The sequence below is a fragment of the Talpa occidentalis genome, unplaced genomic scaffold, assembly GCF_014898055.3.
Source record: "Talpa occidentalis isolate TD23 unplaced genomic scaffold, MPIMG_talOcc4v2.1 talOcc4.18, whole genome shotgun sequence".
In the NCBI taxonomy this organism is placed as follows: domain Eukaryota; kingdom Metazoa; phylum Chordata; class Mammalia; order Eulipotyphla; family Talpidae; genus Talpa; species Talpa occidentalis.
Window position 1 is genome coordinate 11,624,281 of NW_023601851.1, and position 25,773 is coordinate 11,650,053.

Here is a 25,773-nt window from a genome sequence, read left to right on the forward strand (position 1 = left end):
AATATGTGATAATTAGTCAGGAGAGTTTGAGACACAGTGACCTGCTCCCAGAAAAAGTGCTTGAGAGCAAGAACATCATGCCCAGCTCATGATCTCAGTGTTAGGAAAACAATATGAGAACATCCGCACATGCAGTGCACATGTGTAGAATTAACAAATATTGTCGTGCTTTATTTTCCATGATGTTGTACATAATTAAACATAGTTCCTAAAGTAGAGGAAAAATGAACTTTAGTTTAATCTACAAGAAGGTCGAGAGGAAGACCTGGTAGAGGATCAAGATACAATCTGGAATATTAAGGAACCTAAAAATAAACACAATGAATTAAAAATTATAAATTTTTAAGTAGAAATATAGTTCTTCAAAGATAATTCATATAACTTTATTTTTGAAAACAGCACATCAAAGGAATGTAGTCACATTGGCATCAAAATGGCATCATAGAAATTAACATTCCATCAATTCCAGGATTCACTCATAGATTCCTACTAAGTAACCTTCCATCCTTCCATCTTTGGCAGAGTCAAGTGTGTTTTCCTTTGTCCTTTGAGCAGAAACATAAACTTCTCCTAGAGGAAGACGCCACATTAAGAATCATGAGGGATGGGAGGCTTCACTCTCTGTCTCCCATCCCATCCACATAGGCGGAACCCTCAGTGGAGATACACATGGGCTGGGGGTATCGAGTGCCCAGGCCTGGGGTCCTTTCAACATCTGCTCACGAAGACAGTCCACATTTACCACTGCTTCACTTTTTGTTAAGTTGGTGATGTGTGAGTTCTAGAACATTCTTTCTAAGCCACATACATTGTTTTCAATGATGAGTGGGAGTTCAGTTTATGAACATCACACAGTTTGAGGTTTGTCAAATGAAAGCAGTATTTAGGAAACTAAACTTATGGAAGAACATGAGAATATATATTTCTGGAAAAGGAAAAATTGTAATGCAAGAAATCTGTACTTTATAAATAACGACATCTAGAGTCAGAGGGAAAACTAATCATGGGTTATAATTATAAATTGTGATATCTCATATCTTGGAATATTGGCAATTTATCAGTCTCCCCATAGCCGACTTCATGGCTTGGTTCCTCAGACTGTATATGAAAGGGTTAAAGGTGGGGGGCACCACCGTGTAGAACATAGAAATGACCAGGTCAGATATGGAGGGAGTCTCTGAGGTCGGCTTCAGATAAGCAAAGAGCCCAGTGGACAGAAACAGCACCAAAACCAGCAGGTGGGGAAGGCAGGTGGAGTAGGCCTTGGCCTTCCCTTCTGTGGATGGGATCTTGCTGACAGCAGAGAAGATGTGGACATAGGAAATGACAAAAGTCAAACAACCCACATCCAATGTCACACTAATGAGAATGGGGACAATTTCGCTCATCAGATTTTCAGAGAAGGAAATAACCAGTAACTGGGGGATCTCACAGAAGAACTGGTGGAGCATGTTGGACCCACAGTAGGACAAGGAGAAGGTTCCAGCTGTGTGCATCACAGCATCGAGAGCCCCACCCATCCAGGACACAGCTGTCAGCTGCACACACCTGTCCCTGCTCATGATGATGCCATAGTGCAGGGGGTGGCAGATGGCAGCATAGTGGTCAAGGCTCATCACTGTGAGCAGGTGAAGCTCTGTACCTCCTGAAACAACCAGCATGAAGAACTGGAGGACACAGCCCAGGAAGGAGATGGAGTTGCTGTGCCTCAGAGAGTTGGCAATGGACTTGCGGATAGTGCCTGAGATGAGACAGAGGTCCGTGAGGGACAGACCCCTCATGAAGAAGTACATGGGGGTGCGGAGGTGCCCATCCAGGTCGTAATGACGAGGATGAGCCCGTTTCCCAGCAAGGTGCACAGGTAGACCAGGGAGAAGAGCAGCAGGTGCAAGAAGTCATGGTCCCCTGGGTGGGGAAACCCAGGAGGACAAATTCTGTCACGGCCGTGAGATTGGTCACCCCTGTAGACGTCATCTGTATAAAAATGAGGAAAAATAAAGCCTTAATTCTTCCAATGTTGAAAATATAATGCATTATAAATATAAGATAATAATTCTATCTCTTTTCTACACAATTATTCCTTTGAGGTACTGTGGAGTCTAACACAATCATCTGTGTATCCTGTTTCATCCTGCCCATTTATTTCCATGTAATGTGAATGCGCCATTAATACACTGTCCAAACATGCCCCAACAATAGGTGAAGAATAAAATTTAAACTCACCACTACAAAACATGAACAAATTAGAATCTTCTCTCTCTTTCAACAAACCTAACTTACAAAACTGCCACCTCCCCTCCCCAGTTCCACTGCTCCCCCCTCCTGCCCAGGCCCCAGAGTTTCCGCCCAGCACACCCCCCAGTGGTTGTCCAGGGCACAGCCCCAGAGGACCAGTGACCATGCCCAGCCCCTCCCCACCCTGGAGAGCCTGTCCCTGCTCCCCCAGTACAGCCCTGGTCTGGGGAGGCCCCACAGGGATGGGTGTGCAGGGAGATGGGGTTTGCGGGTCACTGTTTTCCTGCTCCCAGGACCCGACACTGTCCTGGAACTGAGTGATATGGGCTCGGGTTCACCGTGCGGTGTGTCCTGATGACTCCTCTGTTGGATTCCTGCCCCTGTGGCCTCACTGCTGCCTCCTGGTCCGTCTCCTCATCTCCTCATGTCCCTGCCCCTGACTCCCCACAACTGAGGACCCAAAGGCCAAGTTTCCTGCAGAGTCTCCTCCTGGGTCAGACCCACACGTCCCTCCTGCAGGATGAGCTGGTCCACTCCGGGTCCCTCCCGGCCTCTCTGTCCCCCTCAGACTCATGCACATCTGTGCAGGGAGGAGGCTGCTCCCCCGCTGAGCCGGACGGTCTGTGTGTGTGGCTGTCCCTGCCGGTCCCAGGGTCCTGGGTCCCCCAGGTGCAGGTTTGTTCACACCCCAGGCCCGTGCGTGAGTGGGGACATCTGGACACGGGGCAGCCCTGCCCTTTCTCCTCCTCCCCAATCTCACCCTCTCCCCGCTCTGTGGGGTGAAGGAGGGGCAGGCCCTGGGGAGGCAGGACTTTTAAGGGGAATGTGGGGAATACACTCATGGAAATACAATGGTGGACAAAAATTAAATAATTTAATAGAAAGTAGAAGATAAATGAAAATATCAAGTGGTCATAGATGGAGACACATCTTGAGTGGTTTAGAATAATATTTGTAATGATGAAATATTTTTTCCAGTTATTGTAGGATTTTTAGGAGACTGTGTTGATATAAATGTAAGAGATTAGAGAAACAATTCTAGCTATTTTAATGAAAACATGAAAAAATATATTTTGAACCTGTTGTATCCTATTAAAAACTTATTCAGTGATTTATAATATGTATTTATATTTATATTGTATGAAATAGATTTTCTATTTTTCTGTTGCTGTGTGGAGTTAAAAATAAAAACAATATCACGTCTTTAATAGACAGATTTCCAGATGTTCTATCATTATATCGTGAAGGAAATAGAAAGATCAACATAGACCATGGGAAAAGGTCATGAATTTCTGTCTGACTCACCTACTTTTCATAATAGTTTAGGGATGAATGTGTGTAGTTTTCCATTTTTAAATAATTAGTATTATTTTAAATTTCCTCTTAAGTATCTTCTTTACTACTTCTTAAATAATTCCATTAAATGTGATTTTTTAAAATCAATTTATTTTTGCATACAAGAGCTGGGATTTTGGCCAGAGGTATGGGGGGTGAGAGGATTCACCAGAGACAGAGTGGGGAGCAGAACAAGCAGATGTACTGAAACCCACTCCTGAGGGGAGCAGTGGGGAGACAGGAGAGGTCTCTCCCTGGCCGGGCATCGAATTCTTGTTGCAGTGGCTGTGGATAGTTTCACAGTGCTGAGACTTAACCCCTTGCACCATCTGGGAGGCCCCCATTACATGTTATTTTATTAAACACTTAAAACACTTTCAACTCAGAGTTCTAAATGCTGAAATATCATAGTTTTGATACAAGAATTCTCAAATATACCACCTGAAAATTAAAAAAAAAATGTATTTTTTCTCTTAGAAACTATCCCAGAACAATATGGCACTCTGGAACGGAACTATTTGTACACCTTTAGAATGTATTAATTGTAATTTATAAGATGAATATTTTAACTACTGTTATTCTGAAATACAGAATGCATTGTGAAATGATACTGGGATGTAAAACATGTTACCTCAAAAGAGAAAAAAATAAAGTTACCATTGGGAGGACAAAAAATAATTTCAGTTGTTCATATTGAAATGCTGACACTTTGAAATGCAGTTAAATGAAACATATAGAGATAAAAAGTGAATATAAAACATTTAATTATAAGGGGAACTTCTCCACCTTATTTGACCAACACGTTCAGTCTGGCTTGAGGCGCCCACAGGCCCAGAAGTTGCTTCCCACAAAACTCACGCCCTCTCGATGGCCGGGTCACCCACTGCCCTCTGCTGTGCTGGCCTCTGACGTCCAGGGTCCAGGCCTCCGGATCACTGACTCCTCACATGGGCCACAGGGCTTGCTGTCTCTGTCTCCCACGGCCTCCGGGCCCTGAGGAGTCCACACCCCTCCTCAAGGACCTCGCCGGGCCTAGGTGTCCTGTCCCCAGGGGCTTCTTGGCGGTGCCCTGGGAATGAGCCTCCTGAGTCAGGGTGTGTCAGGGGGCCCAGGAGGCTCTGCAAGCAGGACCTGGTCCCCCCTCAGCCCCATCACCTCCCTGACCCCGCAGGGTTCTGGGTTGGCCCCATCTGTCAGAGCCACGGATGAGCCCCGTCCACAGGCAGCTGGAAAGTCACCGCCATCCCTTTGCACCCTCCTGGGCCTGGCACGTGGGGAAGGGCCTTGTGGAGGCAGTAGGGGAGTGAGTGAGGAAAACCAGAATGAAATTCCCCAGGAGCAAGAAGGGGAAGTGCCTGGATCTTCTGACAGGGGAGTTTGTTAGTGTCTCTCAGAATTATTTTATTTAAAAATGCCATTTATTCTCAGCGCCTGTAACTCTCTCATTACATTTGAACTGTTGTCGTGCTTTTAGGGGGAAAGGTTGGAAATTAGCTGAGACATAAGACCTATTGTATCCATTTGTTTTTATGGGTAGGATTGTTTTGTTGATTTTGTAAAATGAGATCTTAAAGAGTTAGGTATTAGCAAGTACATGTAATACATTATCTCCTGGATTTCTGCTCTGGCAGGTGGCCCTACTCTCCCTGTTTCAATTGTCTAAAATGTCAATTCTGATAGGAACTCTTGTTTTTCAAAGTCATTGTCCCCACTTCATAGAGGAGTCAACAGACTTTAAAATATTATGTAATTTGCTATGATCTAACAGGTGAGATGTGACAAAATGATACATTAGACTCAGATCTGTTCAGCTCTGAAGCATGTGTGCTTTCTGTTATGGTGCTTGGGCTGTCAGTCTTTTATTCAAGAAATAGGACAACTCCTATTTCAGGCACTGGGTAATCACAATAAGCAGATCCCTGTGTTGTTCATGTTCTTATGAAGCTTGTAGTGGTTGAGAGAGACTTCAGTAGGATACTCACAAATATGCAAGAGAAATTAGTGTCTGATCACCAAATGAGACAAGTGTTTCAAAGTAAATGAAAGTGGTTTTAGGTAAAGAGGGGATCTGGTTTTGGGTCAGAGACCCCGGCTATATGAAGAATGAAAGAATAATGGGGTGAGACAAGGAAGGGAAGAAGGCAGACTCCAGGCAGTGGGAAAACTCCAGTTGAAACTCAGACTCCTAGGAGGTGAAGAAGCCCAAGCCTTCTGGTTCAGGGATCCGGCCAGGAGACACGGGAAGCTCTGGGGAGCCACACCTCCCTCTCGGGTGCCTCCCCGCAGTTACCCGACCTGCAGTTCGGGGGTGCCCCACCTCCGTCTCGGGCGCCTCCATGCAGTTACCCCACCTGCAGCTCAGGGGCGCCCCACCTCACTCTCGGGCGCCTCCCCAATGTATTCTTTTTCCTGGTCCCTTATTTAGGTTTTCTAGATTCCTGCTATGAGTGAGACCATCCGGTATTTTTCTTTTTCTTTCTGGCTTATTTCGCTGAGCATGATCCCTTCCAGCTCCATCCACGTTGCTGCAAATGGCATGAGTTTATCTTTTTTGATTGATGAGTAATATTCTATGGTGTGTATGTACCACATCTTCTTGTTCCAGTCATCTATTTTTGGGCATTTGGGTTGTTTCCATAGCTTAGCTATTGTAAACAGTGCTGCTATAAACATAGGGGTGCAGGTGATCTTTGGAATTGTTGTTTCTATGTCCTTTGGGTAAATACCTAGGGGTGGAATTGCTGGATCCTATGGAAGCTCTATGTTTAGTAGGTTGAGGAATCTCCACACAGCTCTCCATAGCGGTTGGACCAGTTTGCACTCCCACCAACAGTGCAGGAGAGTTCCTTTTTCTCCACACCCTCGCCAACATTTGCTGTTGCTAGTTTTTTCAATATGTGTTATTCTCACTGGTGTGAGATGGTATCTCATGGTAGTTTTGATTTGCATTTCCATGATTGCAAGTGATGTTGAACATTTTTTTCATATGTCTGTTGGTCGTTTGCATTTCCTCTTTGGAGAAGTTTCTTTTGAGCTCTTCTGCCCATTTTTTGACTGGATTATTTTCCTTGATTTTGTTGAGTCTCATCAGCTCTTTGAAAATTTTTGTGATCAGTCCTTTTTCATTAGTGTTGGGTGCAAATATTTTCTCCCACTCAGTGTTGTTTCTCTTTGTTTTGGTTTTTGTCCCTTTTGCTGAGCAGAAGCTCTTTAATTTGATGTAGTCCCAGCTGTTTATCTTTGCCTTCACTATCACTGCTTTGGACGATGCATCTGTAAAGATGTCTTTGAGGTTCATGTCATGTAGTGTTTCGCCTATATTTACTTCTACGTATTTTATGGTTTCAGGTCTTATGTCTAGTTCTTTAATCCATTTTGAGTTGGTTTTTGTGCATGGTGTGAGGTAGTACTCAAGCTTCATTCTTTTGCATGTAGCGACCCAGTTTTCTCATCACCATTTATTGAAAAAGCATTCTTTGCTCCAATGCATATTATTTGCTCCTTTGTCAAAGATTAGTTGACAATAAATTCGTGGATTCATTTCTGGATTTTCTGTTTGGTTCCACTGGTCTGTGTCTGTACTTGTTCCAGTACCATGCAGTTTTGATTATTATGGCTTTGCATTATAGTTTGAAATCTGGGCGAGTGATTCCTCCATTCCCTTCTTCTTTTTTTCAGGAGGGTTTTAAATATTCGGGATTTTTGGTGGTTCCATAGGAATTTCATCAATAGTTTTTCCATTTCTTTGAAGAATGACATTGAAATTTTAATAGGAATAGCACTGAATCTATAAATTGCTTTTGGTAGGATGGCCATTTTGATAATGTTAATTCTTCTGATCCATGAGCAGGGGATGTCTTTCCATTTCTTTGTGTCTTCTTCTATTTCTTTTAACAGTGTTTTATAGTTTTCTTTGTATAGGTCCTTTACTTCTCTTGCTAGGTTTATTCCCAATTATTTGATTTTGTTTCAATAATAAAAGGGATTTTTTTTTATTCTTCTTCTTCAGATTTATCATTTGTGTATAGGAAGGCTACTGATTTTTGTGCACTGATTTTGTATCCTGCCACTTTATGAAACTGATTGATTAGTTTAATTAGTTTTTCTGTGGAGTTTTTGGGGTTCTCTATGTATATTATCATATCTTCCACAAATAGTGATAGTTTGACTTCTTCCTTGCCTATTTGGATTCCTTGTATATCTTTCTCTTGTCTTATTGCTCTGGCTAGGACTTCCATATTACGTTGAAAAGCATTGGTGAGAATAGTCATCCTTGTCTTGTTCCAGATCTTAATGGATTTGCTTTCAGCTTTTCACCATTGAGAATGATACTGGCTGTTGGCTTGTCATAGATGGCCTTTATGATGTTGAGGTATGTTCCTTCTATCCTGAGAATTTCAAGGGCCTTTATCATAAATGGGTGTTGTACTTTGTCAAATGTTTTCTCAGCATCTATGGATATTATCATATGTTTTTTATATTTCTTTTTGTTGATGTGTTGGATTACATTGATTGATTTTCATACTTGGTCGTGGTGAGTTACCTTATGGATGCATTGCTGGAGTCTGTTGGCAAGGATTTTGTTAAGGTTTTTTGCATCAGTGTTCATTAGGGAGATTGGCCTGTAATTTTCTTTTTTTGTGCTGTCTTTGTTGGGTTTTGGTACTAGTGCAATGTTGTCTTCATAGAACGTATTTGGTAGTATTCCTTCATTTTAAATTTTTTGAAAGAGTTTGTGTAGGATAGGCACTGATTCACAGCTGAACGTTTGGTAGAATTCATTTGTGAAGCCGTCTGGGCCTGGGCTTTTTTTTTGGGGGGAGTGCTTTGATTACTGATTTGATTTTGCTGCTTGTAATTGGTCTGTTTAGTTGTTCTAGTTCTTCTTTGTCCAGCTTTGGATGAATATATCATTCTAGGAATTTGTCCATCTCTTCTAGTTTGCTAAATTTGTTAGTGTATAAGTCTTCATAGTAATCTCTTATTATTCTTTTGATTTCTACTGAGTCTGTTGTGATTTATTCTCTTTCATTTATAGTCCTGTTTATACATATTTTCCCATTTTTTCATTGTCAGCCTTGCTAGAGGTTTGTCTATTTTGTTTATTTTTTCAAAGAACCAACTTTTGTTTTCATTGATCTTTTGGATTGCTTTTTTAATTTCTAATTCTTTTATTTCTGCTTTGATTTTTATTATTTGCTTTTTTCTACTGACTTTAGGGTTTTTTTTTGTTGTTCTTTCTCTAGTTCTTTGAGATGTGAGGTTAGGTTGTTTGAGTTCTTTCTTGCTTGTTGATGTGAGCCTGTATTGCTATGTATTTTCCTCTTATTACTGCTTTTGCTGCATTCCATAGGTTCTGGAAAGTGGTGTCCTCCTTGTGATTTAACTCAAAGTATATTTTTTTAATTTCTTCTTTGATCTCCTCATTAGTCCAGTGGTCTTCCAGTAGTGTGGATTTCAATCTCCATGAAGTGGGAAGGTTCCTTGTTTTCTTTTCATGATTTATTTCTAGCTTGATGCCTTTATGATTGGAGAAGATAGTTGGAATTATTCTGATTTTCATGTATCTGTTGATGTTTGTCTTGTGGCCCAGTATGGGATTGATTCGGGAGAATGATCCATGCACATTTGAGAAAAAATATGAACTCAGATTTTTTTGGGCTCAGTGTCCTACAGATGTCTGTGAATTCCATGAGTTTTGTCTTTATTTAGGGCTCTAGTGTCTTCTTTTATTGTCTCGTTGAGCTGTCCATTGGTGAGAGTGGGGTATTGAAGTCTCCTGATAATATGTATTTTCTTTAATATCTGTTTTCAGAGCTGATAGTAATTTTCTAATATATTTTAGTGCCCCTGCAATTGGTGAATATATGTTGATGAGCGTTATATCTGCCCGATGTATTGTCCCCTTGATCATAATTTAATGTCCATCTATGTCTTGTTTTACTTTTTTTAACTTGAAGTCTACTTCATCTGATATAAAGTATGGCTGTTCCTCGCTTTTTTTTTTTCTTTTTTGGTCCATTTTCTTGTAGGATTGTTTTCCACCCTTTTACTTTCAGTCTGTGTTTATCTTTTGTGGTTAAATATGTTTCCTGGAGACAGCAAAAGGTTGGGTTTTGTAATCCAGCCTGCTAATCTGTGTCTTTTTACTGATGAGTTTAATCCATTTACATTTAGAGTTAATATTGATATGTTGGCATCTGTGTTTCCATTTTATTTGTCTTTTTTTGTGATTTTATTCCTTGATTTATTATGTTCTTCCTGTTCATTCCTCTGTTGGTTTTGGCTTTAGGACTTGTAGAATTTTTTTGGAGTGGGGGTTTAGTTATAATGAATTTCTGGAGTTTCAGTTGTCTGAGAAGTTCCATATTTTTTCCTGGTAGAGGAAGGTGAGCTTTGAAGGTAAAGAATTCTTGGTTGGCATTTGATGTCTTTAAGTTTGCTGAATATTTTACTCCATTCTCTTCTTGCCCATAATGTTTCTTTGGAGAAGTCAGAAGTTAACCTGATTGGTTTTCTCTTATAAGTTATCTGTTTCTTCCCCCTTGCAAGTTTCATTAATTTTTCCTTGTCTTGGACTCTTGCAAGCTTTACTATTAGGTGTCTTGCCATAGTTTTCTTTTCATTATGGTAATTGGGAGTTCTTATTGCTTTCTGTATGTCTATATTCATCTCCTTTATCATGCTTGGGAAGTTTTCTTCAGTTACCTCCTTGAATAATTTCTCAGTTCATTTTTCTCTCTCCTCACCTTCTGGAATGCCTATAACTCTTACACTTACTCTCTTCATGGAGTCTGATAATTGTCTAAGAGTCTCCTCATACTGCTTCATTGGCAATTCTCTCTCCTTTTCTCTTTTTGCTCTTTTTATTTCCGTATCTTCTATAGTACTGATCCATTCTTCCATTTCATCGATCCTGTTTTCATTGCTTTCCCAGAGTTCTTTATCTCCTCTAGTAATCTTATCTCCTGCATTTCTGTTCTTCCTTTCTTAAGGTCTCAATTTCATTCTTCAGTTCAGTGATTATTTGTCGCAAATCATTTTTTATCTTTTCATTTTCTTTCTGCTTTTTAATCAGGATGATTATTAATTCTCTACCTGATAGGCCAAGAAGTTCCTCCATGTCATCGTTGAGCTCTAGTGACTGTGCTTCTTTTTGTGGTGTGTCCTCATGCTAGCTTGCTTGGTTATTTATATTTTGTCTTCTCCCTGTTGTTTGCTTTCTAATTAGTTCTATGTGTTGGGACGTTGTCTCACTGGGTGTTGGAAACTGTTTACCAGACTGAGACCAGCACTGGTAGGCCAAAACACCACCAGAGTGTTGATGCTCTCTTGCTGGGCTCTGTCTTTTACAGTTCCCTCCCTCTGTATTTACTCAGTTCCAACAGGGAATCAGCTAGTTGGTGGTTTAGTTCTGGTCACGAGGTGGCACCAGAGAACTGTACTTGCTGACCTGTGCTTTTTCCTAGTGGTCCTCTGAGTAGCAGAGGGGGGGCGTAGAGAAGCATCTCAACACAGGGGCTCTTAATCCAGTCAAGTGCTGTGTCTGTCCTGTGTTCACCGGGTGTTGTGCCTGCAGCTGTGTGGATCCCATGCCCTGAAATCTGCACTCTAGGTCTCAGTTCCAGGGCTATCAGATCCAAAATGCTGGCTGTCATCCTGTGCAGTGGCCGCTGTTAGGGCGTGTCCCACGCCCCAGATCCTGTGCCTAGCTCTCAGTTCCAGGATGGGGTCTTTCTCCACGTCTTATTTCCCTCCTTACTCACATTTTCGAGGCCCACCCTCTCTCAGCACCTGAGAGTGTTTTTGTTATCCCCGGTTTCCAACTATAGGGTGTTGGTGATTTTTTTTTCTGGTTGCTAGGTGGCGCCAGAGATCTTTCCTAGTGTCCTTTGGGAATGGTTTTTAATCCCCTGGGTCCTGGGGAACAGAGTGGGAGTGGCTTGGAGAGCCTCAACAGCGTGGGGGTGCTGTGTCTGCCTTGTACCCACCATCAAAGGGATCCCACACCCTGAATTTTGTGCCCCGCATCTCACTTCCCAAAGCCCTCAGGTCCAGGACGCGGGCTGTAGCCCAGTTCAGTGTCCGCAGAAATGCTGCCTTTTGCACCCTGCGCCCATGTCTGGGCGCCTGGTTTCTGATTACTCAGTGAGGGCCATTCACCTCAATGAGGGCCCCTGTGTGTCTCCCCGCAAGCCTAGGTCACAGGCGAGAGGACCTGGGCAGCCCTGATCTGCGTATACTTTTCGAGCGAGTGGCTTTTCCGCACAAGCTTACTGGCTGGCCTTGGGCTATTTGTAGTTCTCCTGGGAGTCTTTATTTTTCTCCAATGGCTCCCAGAGCCTTTCGCTCACCTCCATGGCGAGAATCCTGCACGGTTCTCCACAGTTCCAGTTCCACAGGGTGTGGTGACTGAAATATTTCCTTTCCACACACAGTCCTGCTTGATGCGTAATTTGTTCTTGTTGGTTGTTTTAGTTTTTTTTTTCCTCCTTTCTGTTGGTTGTGGTGGGGGGAGTGTAGAATTGTTCTGATCTTTCTTCCCTTCTAGTCCTCTTTCATGGCAACTTTCTTCTTCTGGAAGTTTGCCAGAGTCACCTGTTTATCTTCTGTGTCCCAGTTCTCTCAGGGACCTGCCACTTTTCCTCCCTATTAACTTTTTTTTTTTTTATGGGAGGTCTCACTGGCAGCATTTCCTCACTGCCATATTGATGACGTATCTGCTCTTCGTTAATTTTTTGATACTTGTCAAGTGACCCCATGTGTGGTCAATCCTGTAGAATGTTCCATATGCATTTTAGAAAAATGTGTATTCTGCATCTGAGGGGGGTGCAGTGCCCTATAGATTTATGTTAGACCCATGTGGTCTACTTATGTTTTAGACTGTTGTGTTCCTATTCATCTTCCGTGCCAATGATCTGTTCATTGGTGAGAGTGAGGTACTTTGGTCCCCTACCAAAGATGTGTTTCTATCAACTTTTGTTTTCAGTTAACAGTAGTTGTCTCATATATTTTGGAATGCCTTCGTTTGATGTGTACATATTGATGGTGTATTTTTTCCTTAATCATTACATAGTGTTTATTCCTATCTCATTAACCTTTTTTAGCTAGAAGACTATTTTGTCTGATATAGGTGTCTGGGCCTGCCTTCCTTTGGGTTCTATTCCCTTATAGGTTTGCTTTCCAACCTTTACTTTTAGTGAATGTTTATCTTTGCAGCTCAGGTGTCTCCTGGGGACAGAAGAAGTTGGATTCTGTTTCCTTATCACTAATGGGACTCTTGTCTACACGGGGGCATGTTTGCCATTTGAGTCTTTGGATTTGTTTGATTGCTGGTGAGAGAAAAGTTTCTAAGGTCCTGGCTGGCTACTAAGACAAGTTTGTTTGGAGGAAGCCCTCTGAGGAAATTTGGAATGCAGTCCAGAACCTTGATGTTACCAGGCGGTTACCTGAGAACTTTCAACAAGTGGAGAAGTTTGCCACATGGTTTAAATGTCATCTTGAAAAAGAGACATGTTCAACAAGGAGGACACAAGGACCGCTCACTCCCACACAGGAAGAGTTCCAAATCATCAAATGTTTGAACTAGCAAGTAGAGATGAGTTGCACAGACACACTCAAATTCTCTGCAAGGCCAAGGCCATTTTTTCTGGCAAATGCACATGGTTTTGCGACAAGTTTGGCATCAAGCCACTGCAAGACAAAGTTGTGTGACCTTCCCTCTCCACCTCTATCCACTTTCAGGAATGGCAATTTTACTTTGATTTTGAGTTTTGACTTCTGTGGAACTTCCATATTTTTTTTCTTTTTTTTTCCCTTTTCATCCCATTTTCTTTTGCAGGTCAATTCAGCCAGAGAGCAAACCCTCCAACTACTGCACAATGTACTAAATTTCAGTTTACACAAGAGTATACACCTGGCTTAATGAAAACTAAGATATATCAACTGTGTATGTTTGTATGTTTCTGCTTTTCCATTGATAGTTGGGGATTAAAATATATAATTAGAAATTAAGGAATTTAGTCTGGAAACTGTGTGCCTGTAGAGTTATAGGATTAGGAAGAATACTCTTTATTTTACCTGGATGTATACATTTCACAAGTAGGGTTTCACGTCAGTGAAATTTTGGTGGAAGGAAAATGGTTACTTTTGGAATGAGAGAATATAGGAACATGGGAAAGGTCGTTTTGTCACCACTGTGCTGCTGAGTCTATCCAGAGCTTGGCATTTCAAATTGTCACTACTGAGTAATTAAATGGCATCCCCCTTAGTATTTATGGCAAAGGTATCCAGAAATCTAATTCAGGAAATAATGGTTGTCTTTTATTTCATTGATGAGAGGAAATTTTATGGAACATCCATGGAGCTGCTAAGCTACCCCGCAAAATTTCTCCTTTTTTTTATGGGAAAGGCATTAAACACACTTGCCTACTGGACATTTATCTGATGAAGTTTAACTTAATGGGAAGTGTTTTCACTTGAGGGAAATATTTAACCTTAATATGTAAATGAACATTAATATTGGGTTCTAAAATTGTTGTGAGAGTTCTTTGGTATATACTATATTTTGATATAATATTGCTTGTCAATTCTAATTATTGTAGTTTTGGAATGCTCTAGGTTATAATATTCAATAAATTTCCTTGTCAATGATACCAGATTAAAAAAAAAAAAGATTTATTTATTTATGCATACAGGAACCGGGTTATAGGCCAGAGGTATTGGGGGGTGAGAGGATTCACCAGAGACAGAATGGGGAACAGAACAGGCAGATTGACTGAAACACACTGCTGAGGGGAGCAGCGGGCCAGACAGGAAAGTTCTGCTGCGCCATGTGGGTTGTTCCCTGGCCGGGGATAAAACTCATGCTGCAGAGGCTGCTGATAACTTTATAGGTTGTGTCTTAACCCCTTGTGCCACCAGGGAGGGAGGCCCTAGTATCAGATTTTTGATTTTAGTTATCTCAGAGTTCTGGCACTTGTAGAAATTGTTTCTGGAGAAATGAACAATAGATACATATTGACAATTTTTAAGACCCATGGTAATAGATGGAATTTGAGATGGAGAGATTTCTACATATGCGTGAGTGGATTAACAATATTGATAAGATTTGCTTGGAATGAAACTTGTTTTGTTTTGACTCATGGAAGAAGTTTTTTTTTTTTTTCCTTTGAGCTGACCAGTATCTAGCAAATTTTATATTGTTATTTTGTGAAAAGAGTTAAATTCTGTTGACATTTTCTTCTACTTCACACCGTCATAATATGGAAAATAGTAAAATGTATGATAGTACTCATCAGAATGTGTCTGTCTTTGCATAATTTCAATATGGAATTTCATTGCCTTCTCCTTAAATAAAAAATTAAGTGTCACAAGACACTGTAATTGAAATATTATAGTCCAGACCAGATTGCTTTCAGTAGTTGGATTGAGAAGAGCCAAGAAGAGAAAGCCTGACATGTGCTTGTAGGATTTCAGAGACTGTTGGAAGCTTTCCTGCACTGCTGAACCCAGATAAAACCCTTCAGAAAAGAAATCACAGACAGAGTCTGAGGAGAGTGAGGCCTGGCTCCTGAAGCATGTACTAGCCAAATATCGAGAGCTTAATCTAAAACCTTTTAAGTAAAGTTTCATTAAAGCCAAAAAAAATTCCACTTGGTTGTTCTGCCCTATGAGTTTATGCAAACACAGATAAAAAAGATTGGAATTAGAATTAATTACTTACTTGTGATGAAGATGGAGAAAAATCATTTCCTCTCTTAACCTTTTTTTAAATGATTTTTGGCTTCAACTAATTGACTGTTTTCTAGGAATGAAAGACTTTGCCACACTGGCTATATGTGGAAAATGCCTAGCAACTTCTCTTGTTTTTGTCACCCCAGAAGAGATTGTTTTCTGCTACCACACCCTAGCACCTACACACTTGAACTCAGTCACCACAGCTTTCTGTGGCAAAAGTTGGACTTGGAAGTTATAAGAGGGCTATGATCTCACACTTTGCCCTGCCCCTGACTTCTCAAGGGACATTCAAAAACCGGGGATAGAGCTTCAGGGCAGACTTTAAAGAAAGAAGTAGTGAGCCAGAGAGGGTCCTTCAGTTTCTGCAAGGTCTCCCTCTTATGCTGCTACTTGAATTTTGTTGGCCTTTTCACGAGGGTCTCCTACAGTGCTGAGATCCATCAGCCCCACTTCTGTGGCTCCCTCCAGCCTTTCTTTTCCTGGCATCAGCACCATCCTGCTTTCTTGAGAGTCAGTAGCAGCCTCCATCTTCACCTCATGGTGGATTCATCCTGGGTAGTGCACTCTAAACTTGTCCTAGCCCCCCATCTTCCCTGCACAAATGCTTGTTTCTCTTTCATGCCAGAACATTGCCTGGGATTTGCTGTCCTGAAAGCTCTGCTCTTTGGCCTTGCCCGTTCCACTTTGGACCCTGTAAGAATCAGAAAGCACTGTTTTCTAATGAGGGAAAATGGAGAATGAGGCAAAGAAGTAATAAGGACCTCGCTTAGGAAATAGGTTTCAGAGGATGTGGTGAGGATGCAGGTGACAGGAATGGAGACATAAATGCAAAAGTGGGGTAAAGCATATGGGTGACTTGCTCAGTAACAGGTTAGACAGTCGAGTTCCTGACAGCAGAAATAAATGAAATAGCATTTTAAAAAAGACAATCCAAAAGATCAATGAAACCAAAAGCTGGTTCTCTGAAAAAATAAACAAAATAGACAAAACTTTATCTGGGATCACAGAGAAAAAGAGGCAGAAAACTCAAATAAATAGGATCATAAGAAAGAGGAGAAATTACAACAGACACAGCAGAAAGTCAGAGGCAAATGAGATATTACAAGAACATTTATATGCAAACAATTTCAGCAATCAAGATGAAATGGGCATAGTCTTAGAATTAGACAGTCACCCAAAGTTGAACAAAGAAGACATAGACTATTTAAACCAATTACAAGCAACAAAACTGAAAGAGTAATTAAAACCCCCTCAAAGTGCCAAAACCCAGGACAAGATGCTTTTGGAAGTGAGTTCTACCAAATATTCATGATGTTTTTTCTGTGGAAGGATTGAAAGCCTTCCCATTAAGATCTGGGAAAAGATAAGGATGTACACACTCATCACTGCTTTCAACATACTAGTGGAAGTCCTAGCTAGAGCAATTAGGCAACAGAGGACATAAAAGGAATCCAAATTGAGAAAGAAGAAGTAAAACTACTATTATTTGCAGATGACGTGATAATATACAAAGTACTCTAAATTCCACAGAAAAACTAATGAAAACAAGTAACCAGTTCAACAGAGTAGCAAGTTACACAATGCATACACAAAAATCACTAGCCTTCCTATATGCAAACAATGAGTCTGAACAGGAAGAAATTAAGAAAATCATCCCATTTACAATTGCACCAAAAAAAAAACCATTAAAAACCTAGAAATAAACCTAACAAAGGAGGTGAGAGAACTATACAAGGAAAACTACAAAACACTTTTAAAAGAAGCATAACAGAGAAATGTAAGATACTCCATGCTCATGGGCTGGAAGAAATAACACTCTAAATGGCCATCCTACCAATAATAATTTACAGATTCAATGCAATTCCAATAAAAATATTAATGGCATGCTTTAAAGATATGGGACATATATTGCTAAAATCATATAGAATCACAAAAAAAAAAAAAAACAATGGCCACAGCTTTCTCATGGGAGAAGAACAGAGGTATTACACTCTCAGACTCCAAACTATAAAACAAAGCCATAATGATAAAAACAGCATGGTACTTGAACAGAAACAGACAACACAGACCAGTAGAATAAAATAAAAAACCCAGAAATGAAAGCAACATATATGGTCGACTAATGTACAAAAAAGGAGCAAAGAACATACACTGCAGCATGGAACCCTCCTCAGTTAATGGTGCTGGGGATATTGGACTGTCACATGCAAAAGGATTAAAGTAACCTACTCTCTCACACCATACACAAGTCAACTAAAATAGATAAAATACTTGGATTTAAGACTAAAATCATAAAATATATAGAAGAAAACAATAAGCTAAACACTCCATGATATAAACCTCAAAAAACTCTTTGAGGACTCATTTCCAGAAGTGAAGATGATAAAGAAGATAAATATATGTGTTACTACATCAAACTAAAAAGTGTCTGTACAGTAAAAGAGACTGTAACCCAAACAAAGAGATATGCTACTGAATGGAAGAAAATATTTGCACGCAATACAACTGATAAGGGACTGATATCAGAGATCTACAAAGATGTAACACTACTCACCAAAAATAAAGCAAACAACCTAGTCAAAAATGGACAGAAGAATTAAAAAGACACTTCTCCAAAGAGAAATGTGGATGGTCAACAGGAATATGAAAAAAAAAATCATCATCACTTATAATCAGGAAATACAAATCAAAACCACAGTGAGATACTGTACTACCTCACTTCACTGAAAATGGCCTATATTAAAAAAAAAAAAAACAAAAAACTGGAAACAATAAATGCCAACAAGGGTGTGGTGAAAAAGGAAACAACCTCTTACACGGCTGGTGGGAATGTAAACTTGTCCAGCCACAATGGAAAGCTGTGTGGAATTTCTTCAAAACACTAAATATGGATCTGCCATATGACCCAGGAACTCCATTCCCAGGAATCTACCCAAAGGACACAAAAACACTAATCCAAAAGGAGACCTGCACTCCTGTTTATTGCAGCACTATTTACAATAACTAAGATATGGAAACAATCTAAAAGCCACAAAATAGACAAATGGATCAGAAAGTGGTGGGATATATACACAATGGAATACTACTCAGCAATCAAAAAGGTAAGCTCATGCCATTTCTGGCAGCATGGATGGAGCTGGATGGGATTATGCTCAGTGAAATAAGTCAGAAGGAAAAAGATAAATGTTGGATTGTTTCATTTATATGTGGACTTTAGAGAAACCAAAAAAAGCTCAAGAAATAGACAAAACTTGCAAGCTGATGGCAGATCTGAGACATATAACGGGGCGGGGGTGGTGGTGAAAGGCTGGAAACAGTGGAGAGAAAAGCACCAGGTTACGATGGTGATGGATAATAGAGTCTCTGGTGATGGGGAAATTACAGGCACTACACCTGAGAGGATAAATCAAATACTTTACAACAATGTACAAGAATGTTCAAAGGAAATTTAAAAACTGAAATTAAAAAAGTATATCTGTCCCAAGTCCTGGCTGAGGGAGCCAGAGCTGTGTGGGGGGCTGAGCTGAGGGGGGAAGGTGTTGAGTGCCATAGTCCCCAGCTTAATTTCTGGTTTGCTGGGGCTTGCCAAATGTATAGAATTGGCTTTAGTACCCTTGGTGATTCCGGGTCTCATTCCCACGTTCATGCCCTCAGGGTCACCCTTCAAATAGAAGAATGAATAAGAAGTCTCAGGGGATCGGGGAGTGAAAAAATGGCACGAGATGGCCCAATGAACCTTGGAGGGTGGGTGGGGATGCAGTCCTGCCCTCAATCCGGTGTATGCTCTGTCTGATGGGGTTGTTGGCACTATGGGATATAAGGTGGCCGACACCAAACAAGTCCAGGAGAAAGGCAGTCTATGGGGAGCCATGTTACTCATGTCATCTGACAAAAGTCGGGCATGGGGCAGATTTCTGAAAAATCAGGAATCTCGTTAACTGACTCCAAGATTCTCCTCATTTGTTTATGGCTAGTTTCTACCATTGCTAAAATATGCATTTAAAAGTAAAACTGCAAATACTGATCAATCACTGAATAACCAATTTGATGACAAATGGCACTGCATGATACAAATATTACATTTTTCATGAAATTGGTAGTCCTTTGCCAAAAAGGCAGCAATTCCACATTTGGCTTTACATTAACCAGTGAAAAAACTTCTGGAAACAAAAGGTTGTAAACATCTATCGGCCAAGTCTTTGATATAGAGATGTGGTCTCTTGAAGAGCTAATTGGAGAAAGAAATTCCTTTACTTTAAAGTTAAAGATAACAGCTGGATGGCAGAGGCAAGCCATGCTCCAAGTATAAGAAGATTCCTGATAAACCAGGAGACGCCATAGTTGACTCCTGCTAAATTCTTCCTGTTTGTTTAGGGCTAATTCCCCAGGATGTGACAATTGGTATGATAGCTGATAGCTATTAGAGTATGCATTCAAAAATAAGTCAACAACAATTTGTGAATGGTTGAGCTAGTAATCACAGAAACACAAACAACGGACTTGGAAATGGTGAATGTTACAACTACTGCTATGTCACATATTGACCATTTTTTGAGAATTAAAGGCTATAACCATCTCCTGCTCTTGCCCCTGATAAAATATTTGTCGTTCCTTAAAACAACAACCAGCAACCTTATGGAAGAAGAGATTGCCCTTTGATCTTATAGTTAAATACTGAAACTAGGCTGACTAGATAGTAGAGGAGTAAATAGGTAGAAAACTCTTTGTTTAGATTAGGAGACTTCCTCCCTTCATTGAGAGTTGGGGGTTAGGGAAGAGTCAGTGCAGCTTGCCTGGCATGAACTCCCTCCAGGCCCTTGGGTTCCTTAATATCAAATCAATATTAAAACAATACACTATAGATGACGATTTCTATATAAAAGCCTTCTGTTTTTTTTACTTTAATCAATTAGTTATATGTTAGTCTAAACTTCATAGGTTAGAAATAATCTCTTTGTCTCCCTTCCCTCAGGTAACTTCCTGCCCTTTATTTCCCTCAGCCCTTAGTTAATTGTTCACCATGGCAAACTTAAAATGTTAGTTTCAGACACACAGGTTTTTTTGCTAGTAATATAATAACTGTTGGATTGTAAATAACTACTTTGAAAACATTGGTTTAGCAACTGTGCCTTCTTTAAGACAAAGAATAATAAATGTTACACCTCTGCCGGAAGGCAAACAGACCCTTGGCTGCTTCTGAAAAAGAACTTGTGATGATTATTACCTTCCTTCCTTATGCTTGTGTACTCACGATTTGCTTAGTATAAATAAAGGACTGCTGAGACCCTCAGTAGGATGATGTCAGCACCCTGATCAAGTGTCTGGTCTCCTCATTCCCCTTCCCCCTCCCTTGCATTTTCTCTACAATTGCACCGACGCCTTCCCATCCTTCAGGAACCCCTGACACCCAGACTGCTGCGGCTGGCTCGCAACAATTTCGTGTACTACAGCCAGTTCCTTTGGACATGTGCCCCAAACTCAAAGTTGCAGGTGCACTTAAACCTGGGCTCTGTGCTGGGACAGATCCCACACTGGGCTGTGGGAGGACAGTCGGGGAATTGCACTCTCTGGATCTCTTCACCTTCCTGGACACAGAAGACCTCCTGGGAGTAAACAGACATACCTGCTGGGTAGCAACCAGCTGGGGCAAGAGGGAGCAGCCATGACACTCTGGGTCCCACCACCAGACAGGCTGGTTCTGGTGTAGACATGACCAGACTCCTGGGTGGGCCAGACCCTCCTTCCTTGAGCAGGCACACGCTCACTCTCACCACTCGCACACCCACACTCACAGTGGGGAGAAGGGGTGGGGGCATCAGAGCCCTGGCATAGGCCTGACCTGTCCCCAGGGCCCCCCTAGTTACCTCAGGGAAAGTGCTGGTGCTGGCCTGAGGCGTACACACAGGCTCCTCATGCCTTTCAGCAGAGTGTGACAAGAGTTTCGGGGACCATTTTTGGGTCCACTGCGGGGAGACCTGTGCTAACAGCAAGAAAATGTTGGGCCGGGTCCAGGCCCACCAGGCAAGTGAGGTGGGTCAGGTTTGGTTCAGAACCAACTGCCTGGAGACCAGGGTTCCGAGGTGATGTGTGCCCTGTCATCTCGCGGAGGTGATGTCACTTCCTGGGTCTCCTTCCCTGGACTTCCTGCTCAGACAGATGCCCCCCGCTTCCCCCCTCCCCAGCCCGCCACATGGCTACCTGGGCCACTTCCTGTTGGCCCTCCATACCAGGCTCATCTCACAACACTGACAGCAGCACAGCCTCCCAGAGACCTTGGATGGCACCATGCAGCCAGGGACAACCTGGGGACCCAAGTCTCCGGCTGCTGACCTGGCTCATCCTCCCTGCCAGGGAGCAGGACCTGCAGCATCGGCAACTCCAGGCTCCTGTCTCCCATGGGCCCAGAGGAGCTCCAGAGTGTGGAGCCTCTCCCTGGGGCGGTCCTGGGGAGTGGGCCGCTCCTCTCTGCTACCCTTGGAGGGGAGGCTGGTGTCAGGCTCACAGCACTTGGAGGATCCCACCCGGGGGAGGGCACCTGCACATGCCTCACCCAAGCCTGGCCAGCCCTGCTGGGGGCTGAGACATCTCCCACCCGGGGTGCCTGTCCTCCCACCCAGTGTGCCTGTCAGCCCTGCTCCTCCCTGGCCATGCCCTACAGGGCCTTGCGGGCCCAGTCAACGTGCCAGGGCCACAGAGAGTGCACATGTGCTGGCCACAGACTTCTCAGGGCCCCCTCCCTGCTCACACACCTGCCCACCTGCCTGGAGATTGTATCGACTTGGGGCTGGGTTCTGATTGGGACGAGGCCACCCAAGACATGGGGTGTCCACTCCAACAGTGACTGATGCCAGCAAGGCCTCTTCTGTCTCCTTCCCTGTCCTCTCTGGCTGACTCTCCCTTTCTCTTTCTGTATGTCCCTCTGATGTTCTCTCTCCCCCTCTTGGTCTGTCCTCATCTCACTCTCTGTGTGTGTCCCTATCCTTCTCTGCTTCTCTGTCCCTGCCCCATTCCTTTGTGTCTGTCTCAGTTTCCCTCTGATCCCCAGTGTGCAGAGGACCAGAGGGAGGGAGGGAGAATATAGGTAACTGAGGTGATGGTGCACGGGTGCCTTGGAGAAGGAAACTCTATGGGGACAACACCTGAGGGGGTAGGGGGAAAACAAATAGTCTTTACAAGTGAAAAGTGAAGTTAAAAAATAAAAAAAGAAGAATATAAAAAAAATACAATCACACCTGCAGGATCCTCATCCTGTCTTGGTTTCTCCAGCAGTGGGGTGTGAACTGCCCACACTGGGCAGTTCCACAAGTATAGTGGCCTATACCTGTCTCCCGCAATGGGGCTGTTTTGACCCTGTCTCCTGGAGGAAGCATCAAGTTGTTTTTTTTTTTTGTTTGTTTGTTTTTGGTACAACCAGTCACTCTGTGTCTTTCTCTTTGGTGAGTTCAATTCATTTCCATAAAGGGTGATGACATGATGACTTACTACTGTGCTTTTGTCTTTAGTCAAATCCAGGCAAGAAATGTGTGGTAGGGCCTCCCCGGTGGCACAGTGGTTGAGTGCTGGGTTGCAAGGCTGCCCGCAGCCTCTGCACCGTGGGTTCGATCTCTGGCTGCTCCCTGGCCACCAGAGGAGGGTCCCACATGGCGCGAAGACCTCTCCTGCCGCCCGCTGCTGCCCTCAGCAGTGTACTTCGTCAGTCTGCCTGTTCTGCATCCTGATCTGGCTCTGGTGAATTGTCTCACCCTCCTGCACTTCTCACTGTACCCAGTGCTTGTATAAATAAATAAATAAATAAATAAATAAATAAATAAATAAATAAATAAATATTTTAAAAAAAAGTTATATCTCAATAAATTTGCTTTAAAAACATAACAAAATGGGTCTACAAATTGCCCTGTGTCTGTCCTCCACAGTATCCTCATCGAGGGCTTGTGGGGCAGGAAACTGAGCCCACAAGGAGCTGAGCACAGACGGTTTCACTGCACAGATGCTTTCAAGGCGCCTCCTCTGCGTGGTCATGAGCCACGCGATGAGATGTTGACATCACACTGCTTCTGTGATGGGAGATACTTTTAGGGGCCTTGGGTGGGAGGCAGCTTATTTTTCATGTGGGCAGAATGGAAATAATGAGTGTCCAGAAGGTCTACTGTGTTGGTTTTCCATTTTCCACCAGTTCTGTGATACACAGAAGGGGAGACAGCTCCCCACGGGAGTGTGTCTGACACCCTGGCTCTTCCACGTGAGGAGAATGAAGCAGAAGGGACGCGCCACGTCACCGAGTCAGGCTCACAGGGGCTGAGACTTCCCACCCGGACTCCGCCCCGGTCCCTCTCTGGGGTGACTCCCTGCACACGGTGGACCCTCAGCTAAGGGGACGCCCACAGGTCAAGGACCTGAGGGTTTTCTCCAGGAGCCACATGCATGAGCTCTGAGGCAGGTCCTTCCATGCTGATCACGGCCGTTCAGATCCGCCAACATCTCGTCCCCATCACAGCCTCGTGGGACCCAGAGCTGGAGCCTCTGAGGGAGGACCCTCTTGCCGCCTGCCCCTCAGAGACTGTGGAGACTCCAGATCTTTGTTTTAGGTGCAAAGTAGGAAGTGATTTGGTACAAACCAGTAACATATTCAGGCGATAAAGTGATCAGTGGCTGTTTTCTCAAAAGAAACAGTGGAGGCCAGAGTAGCTCACATGACGGTCAAGGTCCTGATTGCAATGAGCTGTCAGACAAGTAATCCACATCCCCTGCAGTGTCCTTCAAAATATGTGATTTTTAAAAATCAGTTCTACCATTTTTAGATTCCTATTTAATTTTGCTGTTTTGTTTTCTTTATATTATCACCAGAGCGGTGTCTGCAGGGTCACAGCACAGAGGGGCTGTCAGCAGCCTGTAGCTGTGGGCCAGGCTGACTCTAACCTGCTAGCAGGGAGTGGGGCCTTGGGGCCCCAGAATCATCCCCCAGGGCTGGCCCTCCAGGGCAGCACATGCCTTTCTCCTCTTGATTCCCTGAATCACCTCCTCTTGATTCCAGGAATCTTCCTGCCACCCCAGCATTGGGGAGTTGGGGAGGATGTTGTAGCTCAGGAAATGGGGGCCTCCTCCTAACCATCTGTCCTCTCCTCCTCTCTCTCCTTCATCAGCCTGAGTGTGCCTGTTTGAGTCCCACCAGCCCTGCACGGACAGGAAAGGCCCAGAACTTAAGTAATTCCCTCGTCAGTTACAGCACCATCCCCTCTGCAGTCCCACGAGGGGAGACAGAGACTCTCCCAGCCCCAGCCAGAGCCGCGTCACCCACACAGACCTTCCCCTCACAGTGTCCCCGATGCTGCCCCTTCCTGGCCCCACCCTTCCTGGTGCCCCCCCACTCCTTTTGGGCCCCATCCCCTAGTCCCCATTTTCATCCTCTGCTCCATTTCCAGGAGCCTCCCCGTCTTCCTAGTCATGCCTGGGGGCTCTCCTCGACCTCCCCTCATTCAGAGAAGGAGAATTTTTAAAAGATGTATATTTATTTATTTATTTTCTGACATCATGGGTCATCTTTCTATAGTTACTGTTCCTCTTAGGTGTGGCCCTTCCACCAATGATCCACCACATACCACGACCAGCTCCCCGGGTCTCTCCCCGGCTCTGATCATTCCTGCTCCCCCCTGCTCTAAGACGTGGATGGGTGGTTGGCCCGGGTCTTGGCATTTTCCAGGAACCTTGTCCTTTTCCTGGGCAAGGACCTGGGCTCCTGGGTAGAACTGAATGTTAGTTCCCAGGAGGAGGCGCTTTCACCCCTGGAAGCAGAAGCAGAAACAAACTACAGAGACTCTGGATTCCAAGGATCCATCCGAGACCGAAGGAACCTCTATATTTGGGGATCAGCCCATAATCTGGGAATCAGCTATTATGACCTGGAAACTTGCTTTTGTCCTTTGTCCATAGGACTAAGAAAATTGGAGGACTTCTGACCTGACACTGGACTTGGGCTCCCCCTTGTGTGCAGATCCCTGTCCTGCCGCTGGGGGCCCAGGGAGCCTGGGGAGGGCCTGGCTGAGCAGGAGGAAGGGTGGCTCTGGGCTCCTGTGTTCAGCCCTGTGGCCACACGGGGGCGCTGCCGCCTGTTCCGGGTTCTGGTGGAGCCGCCAGGACGGGGCGGGGGCTGAGGTGGGCAGAGTTGGGGGTCCTGGAGGGCGGCGTCCTGGGGTGAGATGCTCTGTCAGGAGTCTGAGCAGCAGAGCTCAGGGGAGAGGAGACTCGGGAGCCTGCCCTGGGTGTGAGGTTTCCAGCTTTTCTCCCAGAACCCCTCTCTCCAGTCCCTGGACCGTGATACCTGGGAAACTGGAAAAGAAAAAAAAAAAACTTTCCATCTATAACCTATTAAATATTGAGAGTATTTTAAAAAAATGTCATTTAAAGAATACTGTTCGAATTACAAAAAAGTTGCAAAGGCAGTACAGGTCTTGTTTATCCCACACCATT

At 43.4% G+C, this 25,773-nt stretch overlaps 1 long non-coding RNA gene across 1 annotated transcript; it reads right to left on the minus strand.

Moving 5' to 3' along the window:
• Positions 1-373: 373 nt before the first annotated feature.
• On the minus strand, positions 374-21,383 carry LOC129146169 (uncharacterized). Its single transcript, XR_008552687.1, has 3 exons — positions 21,174-21,383; positions 1,549-1,974; positions 374-570 (listed from the first exon to the last, which is right to left on the minus strand). It is a non-coding gene; the product is annotated as an uncharacterized LOC129146169 (long non-coding RNA).
• Positions 21,384-25,773: the final 4,390 nt, after the last annotated feature.